This window comes from Tripterygium wilfordii, chromosome 5 (assembly GCF_013401445.1).
Source record: "Tripterygium wilfordii isolate XIE 37 chromosome 5, ASM1340144v1, whole genome shotgun sequence".
Classification (NCBI taxonomy): domain Eukaryota; kingdom Viridiplantae; phylum Streptophyta; class Magnoliopsida; order Celastrales; family Celastraceae; genus Tripterygium; species Tripterygium wilfordii.
This window is the reverse complement of record NC_052236.1, coordinates 5,901,442-5,919,179: the sequence shown is the minus strand read 5'-3', so window position 1 is coordinate 5,919,179 and position 17,738 is coordinate 5,901,442. Positions and strand designations below refer to the sequence as shown.

The 17,738-nt window shown below is 44.3% G+C and overlaps 1 pseudogene; it reads right to left on the bottom strand.

Annotated features, from left to right (window-relative positions):
- Positions 1 to 2,450: 2,450 nt before the first annotated feature.
- On the bottom strand, positions 2,451 to 16,834 carry LOC119998556 (annotated as a pseudogene).
- Between the last annotated feature and the right edge of the window lie 904 nt (positions 16,835 to 17,738).

Here is a 17,738-nt window from a genome sequence, read left to right as displayed (position 1 = left end):
GACCGCTGCACTCTATTTAGTGTTCTTAGAAGTCTAACACTCTAGTTTAGCTTTCATGCAATGTTTCATAAGGTAATGATGCCAATAGACCATGTTACATTTCAAATTGCAAATAAACGTCAAAAGCTCATCTATGGAGAGAGTTGAGCAATTCCAAAGCATCAAAGTGGACCTCTGTACTCTATTTAGTGTTCTTAGAAGTCTAATATGCTAGTTTAACTTTGGTGCAACGTTTCATAAGGTAATGACAGCAATAGACCATGTTGCATTTTAAATTGCGCAAAATCATCAAAACCTAGTCCATAGAGAGAGTGCAGCAATTCCAAAGCATCAAAGTGGACCGTTGTACTCTATTTAGTGTTCTTAGAAGTCTAACATGCTAGTTTAGCTTTCGTGCAATGTTTCATAAGGTAATGATGCCAATAGACCATGTGTCACGCCCCTCTCTCCTAAGATATACCGAAGTATACCTATACCACAGGCACGTGACCGGCAGGGGACACCCCATCCCCCGAACCAGATCCCAAATCTACAACTAAACCCAACAGACATAATAATAATAATAATAAGAACTACCATACTATCCACAAGGTACATCCACCTGTATACATATACAATAGCGGAATAATAAAACATATCTACCCGATACCAAACCATATAGTATATATACAAATACAATACAAAAGTTCCTACACCCACTAAAGAGTCAGCCCAATGCTACACACCAGCTCACGCATCCCGCTGCTGACCGCCATCACCTACATCCAACTCACCTGAAAGGGAATAAAGAAGAGGGGTGAGCCACAAAGCTCAGTAGGGCGTAGAGAGGAAACGCCAATATCCATAAATAATAAATCCAAAAATATAATGCACAGTATGCAACACAGTAAATATACATCCATTAGTAAGCCAACCAAATAACACCATAGCCGATAAGGCTAAACAACACTGGAACCACCCACACTGGTCTCCAGAAATCCATACACCATCCAATCAAGTGAAATGGTAGCCGATAAGGCTATCCAACACTGTAATCACCACATCAATCTCCAACAATCCATCACACCCCTGGACCCACCCTAATCCCCGTAGGGTGTCTCCCAATCCAGGTCCACACCGAAACTGGATGAGGATCGGGTATCCCGATAGCATAGCCTACACCAGAGGGCGTCCCCTGTGATGCACCCCATCTCAGACGGTCCACCGGTATATATCCGGTCTGTATATGTATATATATCATCCATCAGAAATCCATATCTGATCATTTGGGCTCCTATATGGGCCCACAATCCACATCCACATCCAACACCACATCCACATCCAAAACCTCCAATAACCACTCACAGAAACATACCAACAATGATATATAACAGGAAATATAAATCAACATATAAACAGGTCGTATTTCCACCCCCGGAAACCGACAAAATCATAACATCATCAGAGTCCGTAAAATCGGAACTCTAAAGTCACATGCAAGAGTAAGGAAACCCCTACCTGGAAATCAGAGTGCTAAAACCAAGCACGCGTCCCAGATAAACCCCTAACTCCAAAAGTTAACCCGCTTCGAATCTCAACCGTGACCACCGTCTACACCGAAAAACACGATATATGTAAATACGGTAAAAAAATACGGTCGGTCAACTATAGTCAACGGCCAAATAGTACTGGTCAAAGTCAACGTATAAATAGTAACTGAGTCAAAGTCAACCATCAAATAGTAACCGGGTCAAATAGTACCGAACCGGGTCAAATAGTACCCGGCCGAGTCAACTCGCCGGTCAACCGAGTCAACTCGCCGGTCAACCGAGTCAACTCGGCCTGACTCGGTCAACTCGCCGGAAACCCATTTAACCCCATCGCCGGCGATCCGACCACCCAAACCTGCCAAATCTTATATCAAATTAAAGAACTCGATGAGATGAACTCATAGGTACCTGAAACAAACTAAACCGTCACCGAAATCGGCCGGATCGACCAAAAGAAATCCGAGGAAATCGGAACTTCAAACTCCGATATCTCCCTAACCACAACTCCGATCAACGTGATTCTAGTTGGGTTAGACTCGTCTCGTCAATACGCTTCTTTTGACACCGGTGGTGTCGCTCACCATCGCCGGACTCAGAAAATGAATAGTGACGAAAATGTACGGGAGAGAGAAAAAGAAGAAGAAAAGAAACTGCGTAAGAATTCTGTTTTTTTTTTTTCTTTTCATTTTTCTTTTATAATAATTTTGACTTATCAAAAACACCCACCTGTCAAAAGTACCCCTAACTAAATTGTTACAATTTACTTCAAAAATTCATAACAAATCAAATTAAAATCCGATTTAAGTAATTTTTCCTCCAAAAATTTTCTTTTAAATTTCCCCATTTATTAAAAATATTTTATAGGTTTATCACAATTTAATTTTTTATACTCTCCAAATACCGGTTCACCATCACAGAGGTTCACTCCACCTCAATCTACCACAATAAGATACTATGAATAGCGTAAAATTAGATCAGGATATTACATCCTTCCCCCCTTAAGAAAATTTCGTCCCCGAAATTAAATCATACGTAGGTAGTAAATAAATCCGGAAATCTCGTCTGCATATCCGACTCCAACTCCCAAGTCGTCTCCTCCACTCCATAATGTTGCCATATCACCTTAACCAAGGGTATGGTCTTCGACCGTAGTCGCCTCTCCTGTCTATCCGTAATCCTAATAGGACGTGTCTCGAAAGTAGCGTCCTCACCAATCTCCAAGGTAGACCAATCTAATATATGAGAAGGGTCCCTATGGTACCTCCGTAACATAGACACATGAAATACCCCATGTACTCCTGACAATTGTGGGGGTAATGCTAATCGATAAGCTACCGTCCCCACTCTTTCCAAAATCTCAAATGGCCCTATAAATCTAGGGGCTAACTTCCCCGCTCTCCCAAACCGCTGTACTCCTCTACGAGGACTAACCCTCAGGAAAACATGATCCCCCACCTGAAACTCTAGAGGTCTACGTCTCCTATCCGCGTAACTCTTCTGACGTGACTGAGCTGTCAGAAGCCGCTGTCGAATCACTGTCACCACCTCAGTAGTCTGCTGCACCATCTCTGGACCCAATAATGGTCTATCTCCAACCTCTGACCAACACAACGGTGATCTACAAGGTCTCCCATATAATGCCTCAAATGGTGCCATCTGAATACTACTCTGATAGCTATTGTTGTACACAAACTCCACTAAAGGAATATGAGTCTCCCAATCTCCTCGAAAGTCTATCGCACAAGCCCGAAGCATATTCTCCAGAATCTGAATAGTCCGCTCACTCTGTCCATCAGTCTGCGGATGAAAAGCTGTACCGAAGTTCTATTTCGTCCCCAGAGTATCCTGAAAACTGCCCCAAAATCGTGAGGTAAATCTAGGATCCCGATCAGATACAATACTCAACGGTACCCCATGCAATCGGACTATCTCTCGTACATATAATCTCGTCAACGACTCAATCGAATCTGTCTGACAAATAGGCATAAAATGAGCTGTCTTTGTCAACCGATCCACAACAACCCAAACCGCATCATGTCTCCGCGGAGTCATAGGTAAACCCATCACAAAATCCATAGTGATATGCTCCCACTTCCATTCAGGTAATGGAAGCGGTTGCAATAATCCAGCAGGTCGTCGATGCTCTGCCTTTACCTGCTGACAGGTAAGACATCGAGTCACAGTCTGTGCCACATCTCTCTTCATGCCACTCCACAAATACTGCCTCCGTAAATCTCGATACATCTTAGTAGCACCAGGATGCATCGCAAATCGTGAGTAATGCGCCTCCTGAAGTATCTCATCACGTAACTCAGTATCCTCTGGAACCACTAATCTGCCCCTGAATCTGACTCCACCATCAGTGCCTCTAACCCATCCCTCCATATCCTCAATGTCATCAAATAATGCATCCCCCAACTGTGCATCCAACACCCTCTATACTAGGGTTGGACGAGCAATCAAACTCCGTAAACTCAGTACATCTCTACGTTCATCCACATCTAGTCGATACTGACTAAGTGTATCCACTAACCCAAACTCCTGAATAGCCAATCGAGCTGCAATCAATCTCCTACTCAAGGCGTCAGCCACCACATTGGCCTTGCCCGGATGATACTGTAAAGTAAAATCAAAGTCCTCAAGATACTCCATCCATCTACGCTGTCTTTGGTTTAAATCTCTCTGTGTAAACAAGTACCGGAGACTCCTATGATCCGAAAATACCTCAAACCTCTCTCCATAAAGATAATATCTCCACTGCTTCAGTGCGAACACTACCGCAGCCAACTCCAAATCATGCACGGGATAATTCCTCTCGTGCGGCTTCAACAAACGTGAAGCATACTCAACCACTCTCTCCTGCTGCATCAACACACAACCCAAACCAACTCCTGAAGCATCACAATATACCTGATAACCAATACCCCTGTCGGGTATCACCAACACTGGAGGTGAAGTGCTCGGTCTGATAAATCCCAACCTCTGTAAATCTGTCAACTGAGTGTCCAACTCCTTCAGCTCTGCTGGTGCCATTCTATACGGTGGTATAGAAATCGGATCTGTACCCGGGTACAACTCAATCACAAACTCAATCTCCCTCTGCGGTGGCAACCCCGGTAAATCATCGGGAAAAACATCCATATAATGCTCCACAACCAGTATAGGGTTCGAAGAATCTCCCCTAGACGCTGAAGTAATCAAACCCGCTATAACACAATCGGTGTACTGAGGATTATCTAGAAAATGTGGACACGGAAGAAATCTCGTTCCACGAAATCTAACCCTCCCCGTAGGTGTGGTCAGTGTAATCCTCCTCTCAGCACACTCTATAATCGCCTCATACTCAGTCAACCAATCCAATCCAAGAATAACATCAAAATCAGTAAATGGCATCACAAACAGATCCGCTCTAAACTCATGGTCTGAGAAACTAAATACACAGTCCCTACAAACACCACTAATCACGGTACCTGGTCCTAGTGGTGAATCAACTATAAATCTCCTCGCCACTCCCATAATCTCCAAACCCAATGTCTCAGCAAATGATGCAGAAATAAATGAATGAGTAGCACCAGTGTCAAACAAAACACGTGCCCAAGAACTGAATAAGAGAAACCTACCTCCCAAGTGATCTCGCTCTGCTGGAACCACATCAGGCCTAAGTGCATACACTCCACCTCTCTGAACCTGCTGCTGCTGCCGCTGCTGCTGAACTAGTGGCCTACCCCGTCCTGCAGGACCCCTCTGTATCGGAACTGGTGCTGGAGCTGGAGCTCTCTGACCTCCAAATACAGGCGGTGCAAATCCTCCACCCTGTGGAAAATCTCTCCTGGTATGTCCTGGCAATCCACACTGGAAACATAACGGGTTGTTTGCCATAGGACAATCCCAACGCATGTGGCCTACATGACCACAAGCATAGCAATGCTGAGGCTGCTGATCCCGCCTCGGAGCCTGTCCCTGCTGGTCTGATCTCTGCCCCTGTTGACCCTGTCTCTGCCCCAGCTGAACCTGTCTAGGACCCTGCTGTCCCTGCCTGGGTCCGCGGTAACCCTGCCTCCGACTCTGAGAACCCTGTCCCTGACTCTGCTGCTGCCCCCGAGTATCAGTCCTCTGTCTGTGCTGACTACTCTCGCCAGTAGCAGATGTAGAACTCTCAAGCTTCCTCTTATGAATCTCCCAGTAATCCTTAATCTCCACTAAAGTCCTCTCCACTCCGAGTGCCTTATCAATACACTCACGATAGGTGGTGATAGTCTGAGCCGCCAAATGAGGTGAAATCTTTGGCGACAACCCTCTCCTAAATCTCAGTATCTTCTTTTCCTCTGTGCAAATATACTCCTCCCCATATCGCCCTAACTCCTCAAAACGAGCCTGATACTGTGTCACTGTCATGTCCGGAGACTGAATCAACTCGAGAAACTCCTTAGCTTTAGCAACACGCACTGTCTGTGGTACATACTGTGCCAGAAAAGCAGTCTCAACCTCTGCCCAGGGCATGCCCTCTCTGCCCCGACTAACTGTCATCACCTCCCACCAAGTGAAAGCATCTCCCTCTAGAAACTCAGCAGCTAATAAAGCCCTCCTCTCCTCAGGAATCCGTAAGGTAGTCATTTTCCTGCGTAACTGGCGAACCCACTCCTCTGCTGCCACTGGATCTATCACTCCTCTATATACTGGAGGATTCGTCTTCCGTAACTCGGCTAGCTCTTTGATCGACGTATCAATCGCCAAAGGAGCTACCTGTGCCTCCACAATCTGTCCTACACCCTCCTGTAACTCACCCAAAGTCAAAACCTGCTCTGGAACCTCAACAGGAGCCTGTAATGCAGCTGGCACTGGAGCAATCATCTGTGTCACAAGTCCTGTAACAGTCTGCCCAAGAGCTCGAACCAATTCAGTAACATCCCGAACCTCCTGTCGTAAAGTAGTAACAACAACCTCTACCCCCTGTGGTGCTAGATATCCCTCCTGATCCTCCCCAATATCATCCACTGGATCTATATTCACTCGCCGCCTGCCCCCACCTCTCTCCCGTCTTCCGCCCCTACCCCGTCTCGTACCCCTACCTCTCCGTCCTCGCCCCCGCTCTAATGGTGCCACCTCAGGCATACCCACGTCATCTACCTCCTGAGGCTCATCCGCCTCATGTTCTCCTCTACCCCGTCCATATCCTCGCACCCGAGTACTACGTGTGTCAACCATATCTGGAAAATATAACACATGTATACATAAATCTAAAGTAGGAAACACGACAAATAAAAACTCACCAGGTCAGCCGGGAAACGCATGATGTGTAGCCAACAAAATAACCTAGGTAACCTAACCACTGTAAGTTTCTAAACCTACAGCTCCGATACCAAACTGTCACGCCCCTCTCTCCTAAGATATACCGAAGTATACCTATACCACAGGCACGTGACCGGCAGGGGACACCCCATCCCCCGAACCAGATCCCAAATCTACAACTAAACCCAACAGACATAATAATAATAATAATAAGAACTACCATACTATCCACAAGGTACATCCACCTGTATACATATACAATAGCGGAATAATAAAACATATCTACCCGATACCAAACCATATAGTATATATACAAATACAATACAAAAGTTCCCACACCCACTAAAGAGTCAGCCCAATGCTACACACCAGCTCACGCATCCCGCTGCTGACCGCCATCACCTACATCCAACTCACCTGAAAGGGAATAAAGAAGAGGGGTGAGCCACAAAGCTCAGTAGGGCGTAGAGAGGAAACGCCAATATCCATAAATAATAAATCCAAAAATATAATGCACAGTATGCAACACAGTAAATATACATCCATTAGTAAGCCAACCAAATAACACCATAGCCGATAAGGCTAAACAACACTGGAACCACCCACACTGGTCTCCAGAAATCCATACACCATCCAATCAAGTGAAATGGTAGCCGATAAGGCTATCCAACACTGTAATCACCACATCAATCTCCAACAATCCATCACACCCCTGGACCCACCCTAATCCCCGTAGGGTGTCTCCCAATCCAGGTCCACACCGAAACTGGATGAGGATCGGGTATCCCGATAGCATAGCCTACACCAGAGGGCGTCCCCTGTGATGCACCCCATCTCAGACGGTCCACCGGTATATATCCGGTCTGTATATGTATATATATCATCCATCAGAAATCCATATCTGATCATTTGGGCTCCTATATGGGCCCACAATCCACATCCACATCCAACACCACATCCACATCCAAAACCTCCAATAACCACTCACAGAAACATACCAACAATGATATATAACAGGAAATATAAATCAACATATAAACAGGTCGTATTTCCACCCCCGGAAACCGACAAAATCATAACATCATCAGAGTCCGTAAAATCGGAACTCTAAAGTCACATGCAAGAGTAAGGAAACCCCTACCTGGAAATCAGAGTGCTAAAACCAAGCACGCGTCCCAGATAAACCCCTAACTCCAAAAGTTAACCCGCTCCGAATCTCAACCGTGACCACCGTCTACACCGAAAAACACGATATATGTAAATACGGTAAAAAAATACGGTCGGTCAACTATAGTCAACGGCCAAATAGCAACCGTCAAATAGTAACCGGGTCAAATAGTACCGAACCGGGTCAAATAGTACCCAACCGGGTCAAATAGTACCCGGCCGAGTCAACTCGCCGGTCAACCGAGTCAACTCGGCCTGACTCGGTCAACTCGCCGGAAACCCATTTAACCCCATCGCCGGCGATCCGACCACCCAAACCTGCCAAATCTTATATCAAATTAAAGAACTCGATGAGATGAACTCATAGGTACCTGAAACAAACTAAACCGTCACCGAAATCGGCCGGATCGACCAAAAGAAATCCGAGGAAATCGGAACTTCAAACTCCGATATCTCCCTAACCACAACTCCGATCAATGTGATTCTAGTTGGGTTAGACTCGTCTCGTCAATACGCTTCTTTTGACACTGGTGGTGTCGCTCACCATCGCCGGACTCAGAAAATGAATAGTGACGAAAATGTACGGGAGAGAGAAAAAGAAGAAGAAAAGAAACTGCGTAAGAATTCTGTTTTTTTTTTTTTCTTTTCATTTTTCTTTTATAATAATTTTGACTTATCAAAAACACCCACCTGTCAAAAGTACCCCTAACTAAATTGTTACAATTTACTTCAAAAATTCATAACAAATCAAATTAAAATCCGATTTAAGTAATTTTTCCTCCAAAAATTTTCTTTTAAATTTCCCCATTTATTAAAAATATTTTATAGGTTTATCACAATTTAATTTTTTATACTCTCCAAATACCGGTTCACCATCACAGAGGTTCACTCCACCTCAATCTACCACAATAAGATACTATGAATAGCGTAAAATTAGATCAGGATATTACACCATGTTACATTTCAAATTGCAAAAAAACGTCAAAAGCTCTTCTATGGAGATAGTTGAGCAATTCCAAAGCATCAGAGTGGACCGCTGCACTCTATTTAGTGTTCTTTGAAGTCTAACACGCTAGTTTAGCTTTCGTGCAATGTTTCATAAGGTAATGATGCCAATAGACCATGTTACATTTCAAGTAGCAAATAAACGTCAAAAGCTCGTCTATGGAGAAAGTTTAGCAATTCCAAAGCATCAAAGTGGACCATTGTACTCTATTTAGTGTTCTTAAAAGTCTAACATGGTAGTTGAGCTTTCGTGCAATGTTTGATAAGGTAATGATGCCAATAGACCATGTTACATTTCAAATTGCGTAAAAAGTCAAAAGCTTGTCTATGGAGAGAGTTGAGCAATTCCAAAGCATCAAATTCGACCGCTGTACTCTATTTAGTGTTCTTAGATGTCTAACAGGCTATTTTAGCTTTCGTGCAACGTTTCATAAGGTAATGATGCCAATCGACCTTGCTACGTTTCAATTGCGGGAAAACGTCAAAAGCTAGTCTATGGAGAGAGTAGAGCAATTCCAAAGCATCAATGTGGACCGCTGTACTCTACTTAATGTTCTTAGAAGTCTAACAGGCTAGTTTAGCTTTCGTGCCATGTTTCATAATGTAATGATGCCAATAGACAATGTTACGTTTCAAATTGCATAAAAACGTCAGAAGCTCATCAATGGAGAGAGTTGAGCAATTCCAAAGCATCAAAGTGGACCGTTGTACTCTATTTAGTGTTCTTAGAAGTCTAACATGCTATTTTAGCTTTCGTGCAATGTTTCATAAGGTAATGATGCCAATAGACCATTTTACATTTCAAATTGCAAAAAAATGTCAAAAGCTCTTTATCGAGATAGTTGAGCAATTCCAAAGCATCAGAGTGGACCGCTGCACTCTATTTATTGTTCTTAGAAGTCTAACAGGCTATTTTAGCTTTCGTGCAATGTTTCATAAGGCAATGATGCCAATGGACCATGTTTCATTTCAAATTGCAAATAAACGTCAAATGCTCATCTATGGAGAGAGTTGAGCAATTCCAAAGCAACAAAGTGGACCGCTGTACTCTCTTTATTGTTCTTAGAAGTCTAACCTGCTAGTTTAGCTTTGGTGTGATGTTTCATAAGGTAATGACAGCAATAGACCATGTTAGATTTCAAATTACGCAAAAACGTCAAAAGCTAGTCTATGGAGAGAGTTGAGCAATTTCAAAGCATTAAAGTGGACCTTTGTACTCTATTTAGTGTTCTTAGAAGTCTAACATGCTAGTTTAGCTTTCGTGCAACGCTTCATAATGTAATGACAGCAATAGACCATGTTACATTTCAAATTGCGCAAAAACGTCAAAAGCTAGTCTATTGAGAGAGTTGAGCAATTCCAAAGCATCAAAGTGGACCGTTGAAGTCTATTTAGTGTTCTTAGAAGTCTAACATGCTAGTTTAGCTTTCGTACAACGTTTCATAAAGATAATGATGCCAATGGACCATGTTACTTTTCAAATTGCATAAAAACATCAAAACCTCGTCTTTGGAGTGAGTTGAGCAATTCCAAAGCATCAAAGTGGACCACTGTACTCTATTTAGTGTTCTGAGCAGTCTAACAGGCTAGTTTAGCTTTCATGCAACGTTTCATAAGGTAATGATTCCAACAGACCTTGTCACATTTCAAATTGCATAAAAACACCAAAACCTCGTCTATGGAGAGAGTTGAGCAATTCCAAAGCATCAAAGTTGATCGCTGTACTCTATTTATTGTTTGATAATACCAAAATTACCCCACCAATAAAACTAGGACACGTGACAACTGAAGTGCCAGCTAGGCCCGGATGAAGGGAGAGCCGAAAGGTACACTTTAGCCATAACCGAAGTACCCACTTCGGTTCCTCTAAAAATTATGTACTGAAATCAATGAATCTGACCTGGCTTCTATCACGCTGAAGTGTTGCCTTGGTAATGTCCCTACATGACCGAAGTAGGTATATAACAAGTCATACAATGAAGAGTCCCAATAGGACACCAACCCTCAATAGAGTCCAACTCCTTTTGGGAGAGTGATACGGATGGAATTTACCCTTCAAGAAACCCTCTAGAAAGCCAATGAGAGAGAGTCTGACTCTTACTACAACTCAAACACTTCAAGCTCATATAAAAGGGGAACCTCTGCCCTTAGGTAAAGATCCTAACTGCACTCAAATTTACTTACTGAGCAAGAGGCAGAGCTCCAAATAGCGAGCCATCCTCCCAAGTTTAGTACCGTACTGACTTGAGCGTCGGAGAGGTCCCACCGAGCACACCCTCGGGGCCCTACCGAAGCTTACGTTTGCTAATTGTGCAGAAAGGAAGGCAACCGATCAGGAAGGAAGAACTTGGTCTAACTAACTGATTCGTCTAGTAGGGTCGGGCCTATTTTTGACATCGTCAGTTTGGCGCCGTCTGTGGGAAGGAAAGTAAACTTCCCAAAAGATACTCACAAAGTCAGACCAAGAAGAAACAATGATACTTCAGATGAATGAAGGTCTCCTCGGAAGAAGGTAGACCTCCTTAGAAAAGAGAAGGAAGGTCTCCTCACGGAAGGTAGATCTCCTTAGAAGAATGAAGGTCTCCACGGAAGAAGGTAGACCTCATTCGAGAAGGAAGAAGGTCTCCTCGGAAGAAGGTAGACCTCCTTAGGGAAGGAAGAAGGTCTCCTCTCAGAAAGAAGATCTCCTCAGAAGAATGAAGGTCTTCTCGGAAGAAGGTAGACCTCCTTAGAGAAGGAAGAAGATCTCCTCGGAAGAAGGTAGACCTCCTTAGAGAGGGAAGAAGGTCTCCTTATAGAAGGAAGATTTTCTCATAAGAAAGAAGGTCTACTCGAAAGAAGGTAGACCTCCTCAGAGAAGGAAGAAGGTCTCCTCATAAGAAGGTAGACCTCCTTAGAGAAAGAAGAAGGTCTCCTTATGGAAGGTAGATCTCCTCAGAAGAATGAAGGCCTCCTCGGAAGAAGGTAGACCTCCTTCGAGAAGGAAGAAGGTCTTTTCGGAAGAAGGTAGACCTCCTTAGGGAAGAAAGAAGGTATCCTCTCAGAACGAATATCTCCTCAGAAGAATGAAGGTCTCCTCGGAAGAAGATAGACCTCCTTAGAGAGGGAAGAAGGTCTCCTCATAGAAGGAAGATCTCCTCGGAAGAATGAAGGTCTCCTCGGAAGAAAGTAGACCTCCTTAGAGAAGGAAGAAGACTTCCTCACAGAAGTAAGATTTCCTCAGAAGAATGAAGGTCTACTCGGAAGAAGCTAGACCTCCTCAGAGAAGGTAGAATGTCTCCTCGGAAGAAGGTAGACCTCCATAGAGAAGGAAGAAGGTCTCCTCACGGAAGGTAGATCTCCTCTGAAGAATAAAGGTCTCCTCGGAAGAAGGTAGACCTCCTTAGAGATGGAAGAAGGTCTCCTCACAGAAGGAAGATCTCCTCTGAAGAATGAAGGTCTCCTCGGAAAAAGGTAGACCTCCTTAGAGAAGGAAGAAGCTCTCCTCACGGAAGGTAGATCTCCTCTGAAGAATAAAGGTCTCCTCGGAAGAAGGTAGACCTCCTTAGAGATGGAAGAAGGTCTTCTCACAGAAGGAAGATCTCCTTCGAAGAATGAAGGTCTCCTTGGAAGAAGGTAGACCTCCTTAGATAAAGAAGAAGGTCTCCTCACGGAAGGTAGATATCCTCAGAAGAATGAAGGTCTCCTCGGAAGTAGGTAGACCTCCTTCGAGAAGGAAGGTCTCTTCGGAAGAAGGTAGACCTCCTTAGGGAAGAAAGAAGGTCTCCTCTCAGAACGAATATCTCCTCAGAAGAATGAAGGTCTCCTCGGAAGAAGATAGACCTCCTTAGAGAGGGAAGAAGGTCTCCTCATTGAAGGAAGATCTCCTCAGAAGAATGAAGGTCTCCTCGGAACAAGGTAGACCTCCTTAGAGAAGGAAGAAGACTTCCTCACAGAAGTAAGATTTCCTCAGAAGAATGAAGGTCTACTCGGAAGAAGATAGACCTCCTCAGAGAAGAATGTCTCCTCGGAAGAAGGTAGACCTCCTTAGAGAAGGAAGAAGGTCTCCTCACAGAAGGTAGATCTCCTCTGAAGAATAACGGTCTCCTCGGAAGAAGGTAGACCTCCTTAGAGATGGAAGAAGGTCTCCTCACAGAAGGAAGATCTCCTCTGAAGAATGAAGGTCTCCTCGGAAGAAGGTAGACCTCCTTAGAGAATGAAGAAGATCTCCTCACGGAAGGTAGATCTCCTCGGAAGAAGGTAGACCTCCTTAGAGATGGAAGAAAGTCTGCTCACAGAAGGAAGATCTCCTCCGAGGAATGAAGGTCTCCTCGGAAGAAGGTAGACCTCCTTAGAGAAAGAAGAAGGCATCCTCACGGAAGGTAGATCTCCTCAGAAGAATGAAGGTCTTCTCGGAAGAAGGTAGACCTCTTTCGAGAAGGAAGAAGGTCTCTTCGAAAGAAGGTAGACCTCCTTAGGGAAGGAAGAAGGTCTCCTTTCAGAAGGAATATCTTCTCAGAAGAATGAAGGTCTTCTCGGAAGAAGGTAAACCTCCTCAGGGAAGGAAGAAGGTCTCCTCGAAAGAAGGTAGACCTCCTTAGAGAGGGAAGAAGGTCTCCTTATAGAAGAAAGATTTTCTCAGAAGAATGAAGGTCTACTCGGAAGAAGGTAGACCTCCTCAGAGAAGGAAGAAGGTCTCTTCGGAAGAAGGTAGACATCCTTAGAGAAAGAAAAAGGTCTCCTCAAGGAAGGTAGATCTCCTCAAAAGAATGAAGGTCTCCTCGGAAGAAGGTAGACCTCCTTCGAGAAGGAAGAAGGTCTCTTCAGAAGAAGGTAGACCTCCTTAGGGAAGGAAGAAGGTCTCCTCTCAGAAGGAATATCTCCTCAGAAGAATGAAGGTCTTCTCGGAAGAAGATAGACCTCCTTAGAGAGGGAAGAAGGGTCTCCTCATAGAAGGAAGATCCCCTCAGAAGAATGAAGGTCTCCTCGGAAGAAGGTAGACCTCCTTAGAGAAGGAAGAAGGTCTCATTCAGAAGGAAGATCTCCTCAGAAGAAAGAAGGTCTCCTTGAAAGAAGGTAGACCTACCTCAGATGAAGAAATACCTCCTCAGTAAGTAAGGAATGTCTCATCAGAAAAGAAGGAAGACCTCTTCAGAAGAAAATGAATGTCTCCTCAAATAAGGAAGACCTCCTCCAAAGAAGGAATGTCTTCTCGGATGAAGGAATACATCCTCAAAAGAGAAGGAAGGTCTACTCCAAGAAAGAATACAAAAAAGAATGAAAGTCACCTCGGAAGAAGGATGACCTCATCAGAAGAGAATGAAGAATTCCTCATATAAGGAAGGTCTCCTCAAAGAAGAAGGAAGGTCTCCTCAGAGAAAAATGAACATTTCCTCCTCAAAAAATCTACCTCAGGAAAATTCCCAAATAGAAAGAAGAAAATGTACCTCATTGAAAAAAAAATCTTCGTCAACAAATTGTCGGATGCGGAACTAGATCGTCCTACGAGTTTAGTGTTCACTAGTTCAGCCACCTGGGATAGCATGCACTACTTCGGCCTACTAGTTCAGCGCTCACCAATTTGGCCACCCGATAGAGCACATACCAGTTAAACACACACTAGTTCAACCACCAGATAGAGCACACCACCAGTTCGGCCTCCCTCCTGGTATAGCACGAACTAGTTCGTCCTCCCGATTTAACTTGCTCCAATACGGCCTTTCAATTGCCAGACAGAAGGAAAGAGACCTCCTCGGCAAAGAATTTTACTCAACAAGGAATCCTCCTTGGCAACAGATGACTCCTCTTACCAATATAGAACCAGAACGGGCATACTCTTCCTCGGTCCGGGGGGCATATGTGTGAACATTCCAAGTCCAAATCAAGACCGAAGTGTCCCACTTAGGCCAGTTCGACCTACCAGGACCAAAGTGTCCCACTTAGGCCAGTTTTGCCCAAAAGACTTGTGAAAATTCCAAGTCCAAATCAGGACTCAAGTGTCCGACTTAGGCCAGTTTGGCCCACAAGGACCGAAATGTCCAACCTATGCCACTTCGGCTCATCTAGGCCATCGGCCCACGAAGGCTGCTTCGTCCAACCTAGGACGCTTCGGCCCAAAGGTTCACTTCGGCCAAAAATGACTTAGAAAAATTCTAAGTCCCAAAAAGGACTAAAGAGGTCCTACCACGGCCACTTCGGCCAACCTAGGCTGCTTCGGCCCACCTAAGTCGCTTCGCCCCACCTAGGCTGCTTCGGCCCACCTAGGTCACTTCGGCCCACCTAGGCTGCTTTGGCCAAACAAAGTTTCTTCGTCCAACCCAGGACGCTTCGACCAATTAGGTCACTTCGGCCCACCTAGGTCGCTTCGTCCAACCTTTGACGCTTCGGCCAACTTAGGCCACTTCGGCCCATCAAGGCCGCTCCGTCCAAATTAGGACGCTTCGGCCAATTAGGTTGCATCAGCTAACCTAGGCCGTTTTGGCCAAACTAAGCCGCTTCGGCCAACCTAGGTCGCTTCGTCCCAAACAGGCCACTTCGGCCAAACTAGGCCGCTTCTGCCCAGAGGATCACTTCAGCCCAAATGATCACTTTAGCACAGATGGCTTAGCAAATTTGTAAGTCACAAAAAGGTACTTTGGCTCGTATAATCCACTTCGGCCAAGAAGGGCATTTCGGCCAAGAAAGATATTTCGGTAAAGAAAGGCACTTCAGCCAAAATGGACACTTCAGTCAAATGACTTGCAAATTTTGTTTAAAAAAAAAGAATGAGAGAAGGACGCTTCATCCCAGTAAGGACAGTTTGCGCAAGAGACTTGTAACAATTTTCCAAGTCCAAAATGAGACCAAGGAGTCCCACCTAGGAGAGCTCGGTCAAAATAGGTCGAACTTAGAGGACCGAGTTGTCCTACTGGGTCAGTTCGGCCAACTGGGTCAGTTCGGCCAACTGGGTCAGTTCGACCAACTAGGCTAGTTCGGCCCAAACTCTTGAGAAAAATTTGCAAATCCAAATCAAATGACCACAGAGGTCTTGTTAGGCCAGTTCGGCCCTACATGTGCTCATAACAGAGAAGGTATGAAGGAAGGCAAAAGACCGAGCCAGAGAAGCTCTTCCCCCTCATAAAGTCTGCTCAGAACAAATGACTTGGTTAAAATACACAAGTCTCAAAAGAATCGCCAAGGAGACACACAGAGGAAAGTAACCAAGCTAGGTCATCCTAGTTGAAGGCACTTCATTACTTAGACGAAAAATAAAAATAGCGTGAAAAGGCTCGTTAAAATAGAGAGTGAAAGGTTGTGAATCTCAAACTACATTGAGGTAAATAAGACTATAGTTACCCTCCCATCAATTTGCCAAAGGACATCTCGATGAGAGTGTATGGGGCATATGATAATACCAAAATTACCCCACCAATAAAACTAGGACACGTGACAACTGAAGTGCCAGCTAGGCCCGGATGAAGGGAGAGCCGAAAGGTACACTTCAGCCATAACCGAAGTACCCACTTCGGTTCCTCTAAAAATTATGTACTGAAATCAATGAATCTGACCCGGCTTCTATCACGCTGAAGTGTTGCCTTGGTAATGTCCCTACATGACCGAAGTAGGTATATACCAAGTCATACAATGAAGAGTCCCAATAGGACACCAACCCTCAATAGAGTCCAACTCCTTTTGGGAGAGTGATACGGATGGAATTTACCCTTCAAGAAACCCTCTGGAAAGCCAATGAGAGAGAGTCTGACTCTTACTACAACTCAAACACTTCAAGCTCATATAAAAGGGGAACCTCTGCCCTTAGGTAAAGATCCTAACTGCACTCAAATTTACTTACTGAGCAAGAGGCAGAGCCCCAAATAGCGAGCCATCCTCCCAAGTTTAGTACCGTACTGACTTGAGCGTCGGAGAGGTTCCCCCGAGCACACCCTCGAGGCCCTACCGAAGCTTACGTTTGCTAATTGTGCAGAAAAGAAGGCAACCGATCAGGAAGGAAGAACTTGGTCTAACTAACTGATTCGTCTAGCAGGGTCGGGCCTATTTTTGATATCGTCAGTGTTCTTAGAAGTCTAACATGCTAGTTGAGCTTTTGTGCAATGTTTGATATGTTAATGATGCCAATAGACCATGTTACATTTCAAATTGCACAAAAAGTCAAAAGCTCGTCTATGGAGAGAGTTGAGCAATTCCAAAGCATCAAATTGGACCGCTGTACTCTATTTAGTGTTCTTACATGTCTAACAGGCTATTTTAGCTTTCGTGCAACGTTTCATAAGGTAATGATGCCAATGGACCTTGTTACGTTTCAATTGCAGAAAAATGTCAAAAGCTAGTCTATGGAGAGAGTAGAGCTATTCCAAAGCATCAATGTGGACCGATGTACTCTATTTAGTGTTATTAGAAGTCTAACAGGCTAGTTTAGCTTTCGTGTCATGTTTCATAATGTAATGATGCCAATAGACAATGTTACGTTTCAAATTGCATAAAAACGTCAGAAGCTCATCAATGGAGAGAGTTGAGCAATTCCAAAGCATCAAAGTGGACCGCTGTACTCTATTTAGTGTTCTTAGAAGTATAACATGCTAGTTTAGCTTTCGTGCAATGTTTCATAAGGTAATGATGCCAATTGACCATGTTACATTTCAAATTGCAAAAAAACTCCAAAAGCTTTTCTATGGAGATAGTTGAGCAATTCCAAAGCATCAGAGTCGACCGTTGCACTCTATTTAGTGTTCTTAGAAGTCTAACACTCTAGTTTAGCTTTCGTGCAATGTT